The sequence below is a fragment of the Bombus fervidus genome, unplaced genomic scaffold, assembly GCF_041682495.2.
Source record: "Bombus fervidus isolate BK054 unplaced genomic scaffold, iyBomFerv1 scaffold0164, whole genome shotgun sequence".
Lineage (NCBI taxonomy): Eukaryota > Metazoa > Arthropoda > Insecta > Hymenoptera > Apidae > Bombus > Bombus fervidus.
Window position 1 is genome coordinate 8,208 of NW_027212725.1, and position 9,293 is coordinate 17,500.

Genomic DNA, 9,293 nt, shown 5'->3' on the forward strand with positions numbered 1-9,293 from the left:
GTTAAAAGAGGTGGTTTACTGATGCGATTTTGAAAAAAAAAAAAAAATTAATTTTTCGATAAAAACTCGTTTAAATATTAAAATAATTTTTCGATAAAAACTCGTTTAAAATATTAAAATAAGCGGTGCGTTAAAATATCTCGACGATAGGACGTTTTATAAGGGTACTTTATTGGAACAAAGTGGTCGAGCGTTTCAGAGACTAAGTCCGACGGTACGTTGGGACTTAGAAAAATTTCGGCCGGCGGAAAAGTCCGAAAAGCTTATTTCGAGTTATTTCGTTAAAAAGCGTTATAAGGTATAAATATTTTTGCAGAAACGGTTATATCTCTATTAAATACAACTGGATTAAACGTTTTTTTCGAATTTTTTAAAAAATTAGTGTCCGTCGAACTGACACGACTGCGATATTTGTTTAATTTTTTCGTTAATTAACGTTGCAAGGTATATATTTTTTTGCATATTTCTCGTTGTTTTAACGTGTTCTAATCGATTAAGAACGTGGTTTTTGTCCGTATTCGTTAAAAGAGGTGGTTTACTGATGCGATTTTGAAAAAAAAAAAAAATTAAATTTTTCGATAAAAACTCGTTTGAAATATTAAAATAAGCGGTGCGTTAAAATATCTCGACGATAGGATGTTTTCTAAGGGTAGTTTATTCGAAAAAAGTGGTCGAGCGTTTCAGAGACTAAGTCCGACGGTACGCTCTAACGGAGGTTTTACATGGTAAGCGCCCGGCCGCTGGCCCGGCCGGCGCCGACCGTCCGGCCGGCGCTTTGGTATCTATAAGAGACACGTCGAGTCGGACGGTCCGGACGGAACAGCGTCGAGCGCGTGGCTATTCTACGGCCTCGGTTGAGAATTCAGTCACCGCTCCTCGAGTCTTAGTGAACTTTTTTACTATTTCTCGACTGTTCCTTCGTTCTCGTATCGACTCTTTCTCTACACTGCTGCGCCGCGGGTCGCTGTCCTGGACGTAATGACCAAATAACGTGGCAAGGTTCCCCTTAGTCGGGAAGCTGGATCCTGTATGCTCGCACTAACTTTAAAAAAAGTTAGGGCAGTGTGCTTGTTACTAACTGAGTATCAATTCATGCTGGTTCGGCAGAGACCGTTCCAAAACTTATGTTATAGCGTACGCAGTACGTTTTAAACATACGAAAGGCTAATGGGGAGCGTACTACCTTTTAGGAAGTGCGTTCTTTCTGATTGGAGAATATCAAAAGAACGAACGAATATGTTTCTTACGAGGACGGTACGTTCAGCATGCAGTTTACGTGCTTTTTACCGCTAAGGCATATTCGTTCAACCAACAAACCATTCTTACAGAATGATCCTCATGAACAGAATGATCTTAAAATATTCCACACAAACAATCAAACGAACGAAAGAAAGTAAAGAGAGAGTGGCGAAATGAGAGAGAGTAGTGGCGTTCGACGTTACAACGGGAATTAAAAGGGTGTCGTCGAACGTTCACTAAGAACGAAAAGTCTCGTCGTACGGTGTTACGGACCCACCTACGACACTCTGAGGCTATTTTAAAAAGAGAGTCTTTTGACTCTAATATATAATATATATATAAAATACAAAGTTCCCTGGTTGATCCTGCCAGTAGTCATATGCTTGTCTCAAAGATTAAGCCATGCATGTCTCAGTACATGCCGCATTAAGGTGAAACCGCGAATGGCTCATTAAATCAGTTATGGTTTCTTAGATCATACTTAAACTTACTTGGATAACTGTGGTAATTCTAGAGCTAATACATGCAAACAGATTCGTACCAGAGATGGTACGAATGCTTTTATTAGATCAAAACCAATCGGTGGCGGATGGCTCGTCCGTTCGTCCATCGTTTGTTTTGGTGACTCTGAATAACTTTGTGCTGATCGCATGGTCATCTAGCACCGGCGACGCATCTTTCAAATGTCTGCCTTATCAACTGTCGATGGTAGGTTCTGCGCCTACCATGGTTGTAACGGGTAACGGGGAATCAGGGTTCGATTCCGGAGAGGGAGCCTGAGAAACAGCTACCACATCCAAGGAAGGCAGCAGGCGCGCAAATTACCCACTCCCGGCACGGGGAGGTAGTGACGAAAAATAACGATACGGGACTCATCCGAGGCCCCGTAATCGGAATGAGTACACTTTAAATCCTTTAACGAGGACCAATTGGAGGGCAAGTCTGGTGCCAGCAGCCGCGGTAATTCCAGCTCCAATAGCGTATATTAAAGTTGTTGCGGTTAAAAAGCTCGTAGTTGAATCTGTGTGTCACAGTGTCGGTTCACCGCTCGCGGTGTTTAACTGGCATTATGTGGTACGTCCTATCGGTGGGCTTAGCTCCTCGCGGGGCGGTCCAACTAATATCCCATCGCGGTGCTCTTCACTGAGTGTCGAGGTGGGCCGATACGTTTACTTTGAACAAATTAGAGTGCTTAAAGCAGGCTACCTTCGCCTGAATACTGTGTGCATGGAATAATGGAATAGGACCTCGGTTCTATTTTGTTGGTTTTCGGAGCCCCGAGGTAATGATTAATAGGGACAGATGGGGGCATTCGTATTGCGACGTTAGAGGTGAAATTCTTGGATCGTCGCAAGACGGACAGAAGCGAAAGCATTTGCCAAAAATGTTTTCATTAATCAAGAACGAAAGTTAGAGGTTCGAAGGCGATCAGATACCGCCCTAGTTCTAACCATAAACGATGCCAGCCAGCGATCCGCCGAAGTTCCTCCGATGACTCGGCGGGCAGCTTCCGGGAAACCAAAGCTTTTGGGTTCCGGGGGAAGTATGGTTGCAAAGCTGAAACTTAAAGGAATTGACGGAAGGGCACCACCAGGAGTGGAGCCTGCGGCTTAATTTGACTCAACACGGGAAACCTCACCAGGCCCGGACACCGGAAGGATTGACAGATTGATAGCTCTTTCTTGATTCGGTGGGTGGTGGTGCATGGCCGTTCTTAGTTGGTGGAGCGATTTGTCTGGTTAATTCCGATAACGAACGAGACTCTAGCCTGCTAAATAGACGTAAATTATGGTATCTCGAAGGCCCCCGGCTTCGGTCGGCGGGTTTTTACTACCAACGTACAAACAAATCTTCTTAGAGGAACAGGCGGCTTCTAGCCGCACGAGATTGAGCAATAACAGGTCTGTGATGCCCTTAGATGTTCTGGGCCGCACGCGCGCTACACTGAAGGAATCAGCGTGTTTTCCCTGGCCGAAAGGCCCGGGTAACCCGCTGAACCTCCTTCGTGCTAGGGATTGGGGCTTGCAATTATTCCCCATGAACGAGGAATTCCCAGTAAGCGCGAGTCATAAGCTCGCGTTGATTACGTCCCTGCCCTTTGTACACACCGCCCGTCGCTACTACCGATTGAATGATTTAGTGAGGTCTTCGGACTGGTGCGCGGCCAATGTGATAAGCATTGCCGATGTTACCGGGAAGATGACCAAACTTGATCATTTAGAGGAAGTAAAAGTCGTAACAAGGTTTCCGTAGGTGAACCTGCGGAAGGATCATTAACGAAAAATACAAAAACACAAAGAATATATTTGACTTGAACACTGTATAATAAAATATATATAATATCGTCGGTAAGGAGCCGTACTCCTCCTATATCGACACAAAGTATATACGACGTATTAACAAGCTATATACTTTGACAAAAGCCAAATTTTTTACAATAAGGAGGTGGGAGACGCTCCAGTTACGAAACTATACGAAGAGTGTGGCACTCTCTCTCGATCATCGGGATGAAGAGATATACTTTTACACGAATAATTCGAGGCGCCTGCGTGAGGTCGTACACAGAAAGACCCGCCGTCTCCGAATAATATTATAACAAACGAAAAACTTAAAAATATTCTCGAGGCGCCTGCGTGAGGTCGTAAACAGAAAGACCCGCCGTCTCCGAATAATATAACACACGGAAAACTTAAAAAGATTCTCGAGGCGCTTGCGTGAGGTCGTACACAGAAAGACCCGCCGTCTCCGAATCCTATAACACGAAACCGCTACTATTAATAATAATAATAATAATAATAATAACGATATGTGAGGGAACTTGAGCTGAACACATATCGAAAAAACTAAAAGTTACAGTGGAAACCACGTGTAATGAGAAATGCGATCGAGGCGCCTGCGTGAGGTCGTACACAGAAAGACCCGCCGTCACGATCTCGTATTTCGTATTTGCATCGTGGAAATCCAACGAACGAACAATATAATATATAAACTAAAATCTCTAAAGTGCCTCGTGTCGGAGAGATCACTGCTCACACCTCTTCTATATTTCGTAGTTGCGTTGCGTAGGCCTCACCTCCTAGCAACGGGACATAAGGAAGACTGCTCTTTGGGATCGAACGAAGCGTCTATAACGAGTCGTCGACGAGAGCGAAAGAACGCGAATAGCGAGCCGCAGAAAAATAGGATACCGAATTATATATCTTCGAAGGTTCTCTTCGAAGATCCATGGATACCTATATCTGCGCGTCTCCAGCTATCTCGCGCGTCTCTCCAAACTCTCGTCGTTCCTCGAAACGTGCTTCCTACCCAAAGGGCGTTCGTTCTTCCTATGTCGTTTCGTTGTCGTTCGTTTCAACGGCGAACGATATACGATGTTCGACAAAACGAAACCACGTTGTACGTTCGTACTCGTGGATCGGGTAACCTAGAACGAAAACGCATTGCGTGGATGTTGGCCCGAAAAGATATATACCAGTGCGAGTGATGGTAAAGAGTATAACGATTCTTAACTAGACGAAGTTGGTTCGGAGGGGACCGCCGGCCGTCTCTCTATCCTCGCGAGTCTAATGCCTCGTTCCGTCGCTAGAGTTTTTCAAACTCTGCTTCTGGCTATCGGGAAGAATAGACCGCGCGCGAGGAAGAGGAACGACGACCGTGCGCGTCCCATCGATTTTTTTTATTTTTACCTGAACCACCGAAGTCGATTCAGAGGGGACCGCCGGCCGTCTCTCTATCCTCGTTGTCGTGAGTCATATGCCTCGTTCCGTCGCTAGAGTTTTTCAAACTCTGCTTCTGGCTATCGGGAAGAAACGACCGCGCGAGGAAGACGACGACGACGACCGTGCGCGTCCCATCGAATTTTTTTTTATTTTTACCTGATCGACGGAAGTTTCGTCCGGTTCGTCTCTTTTACCATCGTCTCGTCGACCCGTTCAGAGGGGACCGCCTGTCCATATCCTCGTTGTCGTGAGTCATATGCCTCGTTCCGTCGCTAGAGTTTTTCAAACTCTGCTTCTGGCTATCGGGAAGAAACGACCGCGCGAGGCCGATGGCTGCGAGTCCCATCGAATTTTTTTTAAACGCACGCACACACATACACCTGAACGGAGATGCGTTCCTTTTCGTCGCGATTTTTCGCGCTTTAGTCGTCGTTGTCGCCATCCGTTCGGAGGGGACCGCCGGCCGTCTCTCTATCCTCGTTGTCGAGAGTCTAATGCCTCGTTCCGTCGCTAGAGTTTTTCAAACTCTGCTTCTGGCTATCGGGAAGAAAAGACCGCGCGAGGAAGAGGAAGGACGACCGTGCGCGTCCCTTTCGAATTTTTTTTTATTTTTACCTGAGCGACCAAAGTGGATTCAGAGGGGACCGCCGGCCGTCTCTCTATCTTCGTTGTCGCGAGTCTAATGCCTCGTTCCGTCGCTAGAGTTTTTCAAACTCTGCTTCTGGCTATCGGGAAGAATAGACCGCGCGCGAGGAAGAGGAAGGACGACCGTGCGCGTCCCATCGATTTTTTTTATTTTTACCTGAACCACCGAAGTCGATTCAGAGGGGACCGCCGGCCGTGTCTGTATCCTCGTTGTCGAGAGTCTAATGCCTCGTTCCGTCGCTAGAGTTTTTCAAACTCTGCTTCTGGCTATCGGGAAGAAACGACCGCGCGAGGAAGACTACGACCGTGCGCGTCCCATCGATTTTTTTTTACCCGAACGATGGAGATGCATATCGGCTGTTTGCTTCGAATAACTGGACGAGAGGAACGAACATATATATATATCATGGGCTAGCCACCGTGCGCTTTCTTCGCGAGATCGTGTGCTGTACAGAGGATTCAGAATCGGGTGTTATATCCCCGTCGTTTCCTGACGAACGGAGCTTCGATCTCGTTGGTTGTTATATATTATAATGCACTTTACGCCCGGTCGGCGGGCTGCGTGTGTCGTCGCGCAGTCCGTCCGATTTCGTTTTCGAACGTATTTTCGTGTCGTCAATCATATGGCGACTTCCGCGCGTTCGATTCCCGTTGGTCGGACGTTTGTCGGATATCGGCTTCTTTCGAACCGAGAATAAGAGTACAAAAACCTGAGTACACAAACAAAAATCCATGCATAAACGATTACCCTGAACGGTGGATCACTTGGCTCGTGGGTCGATGAAGAACGCAGCTAATTGCGCGTCAACGTGTGAACTGCAGGACACATGAACATCGACATTTCGAACGCACATTGCGGTCCACGGATACAATTCCTGGACCACGCCTGGCTGAGGGTTGCTCACGTAAACCTAAGACTGCTTGCGTTGCGTATCGTTGCTCTCGGTCCGTATCTCTCTGTTCTTTCTTGCCTCGTCGACAGCCCGCCGTCGTTCGTTTTATCTTTAAACGAACGTTTCTGAGTCGGAGGACGAGCGCCAAGCAAAAGAATACGAATTAAAGAGCGGTCGAGGGCTCGTACGCGACGTACGAGCGATTGTTGGACGTTCGTCGGCGTTCGTCGCTGGATCGTGTGGAGACCGGCGTACGCATGCTCTCGATACAAATATATATGAAAAATCTATCGCGTTCACGGGAGACTCGCAAAACTACCTCCGTCTCTTCTCTGTCCCTTCTTGGCTTGACAACCCGCCGTCGTTCGTGTTTTACGAACGTTTCTGAGTCGGACGAAGCGCAAGAAGAAGGATACGAATTAAAAGAGCGCGGAGAGAACCGTCGTCGTCGACGCGGTTATCGAGATACACAGAGCGAGTTTTCTTCGTGGCCGATTTTTTTTTTCTTTTTGTATCAGCCTCTGCTACGTTTTGTTAGTCTTCGATAAGCACGAATGACCGCGCCCCCGACGTCGTCTTAAATGAATTTTTGGCGAGACTGAGAGAAAGCAAAAATATTTTTGAACAAAGTCAGTCGAGAGAGGAGAGAAAAGAGAACCAAGATATTAAAACCTAAACCTAAACTTGGTGGCGTAACGAAAAACTGTGTGCCTTAAAGAAACACAACCGTCTTTTCATCAAGATGTTTTTACTCGTACAGCCCCAGGGATCGAATACCCACTCCGTCTGTTCGTGCGGCAGAGATGTATTCTGCAGGCGCGAGACGACTGACGAGAAGACAACGAGGACCGTCGCATCGATGGGTCGTCGTTGCGTTTTTCATCCTCTGTGCTTTTTTCTGTTCTTCGCGAACCCAGAGAAAGCCGTAGATCCGGGAACGGACACACGAGATTTCTTCGAACGCTGATGACTTAGGGAGATGATCCCCAGCGTTGCGCGGAGATCGGAGAGTACGCGTACATGTATCGGGACGAATTTTTCCCCGTCGGTCGCGTATCTCTCTGCCCGCGCGCCTGGCCCAAAGCCACGTTCGTCGGAAATCAACGAAAAGTGTGTTACGATCTAGCGTGCGTCTACGATCGGCTATATTTAAGGGTGACGAAGAAGAGAAAAGCTCACGGTGTTGCGCAACGTTTCTGTACTCGATTTTAAGATGTGCATGTGAGTCCGTTACAAAGTTGTTCGGATCGTCGAAAATAGTCGTTTTCGTCGTCGTGCGAAAGAGAATAATCTCTGACATTGGCACGGAGAGATCGCGCAGAGGAAGAGAACGATCCTCTTTGGCGAGGCTCGAGAAAGACTAACGAAACTTGATTAGAGACGAGGTATACACGCGCCGTACGTACGACGTACGCGCGTGTGATTTTTTTTTGCTTTAAGGCGATTCGGCGCTCCGAGTATTAGAGAAAAAGAGATCGTTGGTCATCCCATGTCTCTTCGTCGTCTATCGCTGGACCGCGCATCCTAACGTATCGCCGGTCGTCCAGTCCCCGAGTAATAAATTCACCCCGTTGTGTACGTCTCGCGCTCGCTTTTCCACTTGCGTGAGTTCCCGTGCGTTTTCGTCGTTGGTACAGAGCAAAGAAACCGATATGTTATATACATGTCGCGTGTTCGATCTCTGTGCCAGCAATAACAGGCGAAAACAAGGAACCGCTGGAATCGTCGAGAAGAGAGAAACGGCTACGGGAGATATATTATACATAACACGTGTATATATATATATATATATTATACAAAGAGGACGGGCGTTAAAAACCGGAGATCGTTACGGGTGTCTTGCGTGAGTCTTAGCTCGAACATGATACGACGAACGAAGTTTAAAAGGCACTTTGGCGAGATGCATAAAACGTTTCTCGATCGAGATAGAATATAAGGTTCTCGATTCTATTCGAATTAATTTTTTTTTTTTATTTTTTTTTCTCTTTGAGGCGATTCTCGGAGAGAGAAATAAAAATAAAGACCCTCTGTCGCATTGTTATCAAACCGTCTTGCTTTTCTCGAATCGCGCCCACATGGCACGAAATTTTTTTTTCTTTGAAAAAAAAAATTGTCACCGTGTCGTGACGTTGAAGCGACCTCAGAGTAGGCGAGATCACCCGCTGAATTTAAGCATATTACTAAGCGGAGGAAAAGAAACTAACAAGGATTTCCTTAGTAGCGGCGAGCGAACAGGAATTAGCCCAGCACTGAATCCCGCGGTTCCGCCGTTGGGAAATGTAGTGTTCGGGAGGATCCGTTTATCCCGTGACGTCGAACCGCGTCCAAGTCCATCTTGAATGGGGCCATGTACCCACAGAGGGTGCCAGGCCCGTAGTGACCGGAACGCGTTTCGGGAGGATCTCTCCTTAGAGTCGGGTTGCTTGAGAGTGCAGCCCTAAGTTGGTGGTAAACTCCATCTAAGGCTAAATACAACCACGAGACCGATAGCGAACAAGTACCGTGAGGGAAAGTTGAAAAGAACTTTGAAGAGAGAGTTCAAGAGTACGTGAAACCGTTCAGGGGTAAACCTGAGAAACCCAAAAGATCGAATGGGGAGATTCATCGTCGACGGCGTCGGTGATCGTTGGTGAGCGATGCTCCGGGTGGGCCTTCGTGGTTCCATTGGCGAGGGCACGCCACCTTCGATTCGAACGCTCCGGCGTCGTAGTCGTGCACTTCTCCCCTAGTAGAACGTCGCGACCCGTTGTGTGTCGGTCTACGGCCCGAGCGGGTGACTGTCGCGTCGCTTCGGCGC

General features: G+C 47.2%; 3 non-coding genes across 3 annotated transcripts in view; all 3 read left to right on the forward strand.

Moving 5' to 3' along the window:
- The first annotated feature begins 1,591 nt into the window (after positions 1-1,591).
- LOC139997744 (small subunit ribosomal RNA) lies at positions 1,592-3,515 on the forward strand. The gene has a single exon (XR_011803085.1). It is a non-coding gene; the product is annotated as a small subunit ribosomal RNA (ribosomal RNA).
- A 2,833-nt stretch (positions 3,516-6,348) lies between these two features.
- LOC139997743 (5.8S ribosomal RNA) lies at positions 6,349-6,503 on the forward strand. Its single transcript, XR_011803084.1, has one exon. It is a non-coding gene; the product is annotated as a 5.8S ribosomal RNA (ribosomal RNA).
- Positions 6,504-8,631: 2,128 nt separating this feature from the next.
- Positions 8,632-9,293, forward strand: part of LOC139997745 (large subunit ribosomal RNA) — a 4,174-nt gene continuing 3,512 nt past the window's right edge. The window contains exon 1 of the ribosomal RNA XR_011803086.1: positions 8,632-9,293. This exon is cut by the window's right edge and continues 3,512 nt beyond it. This is a non-coding gene — a ribosomal RNA (large subunit ribosomal RNA).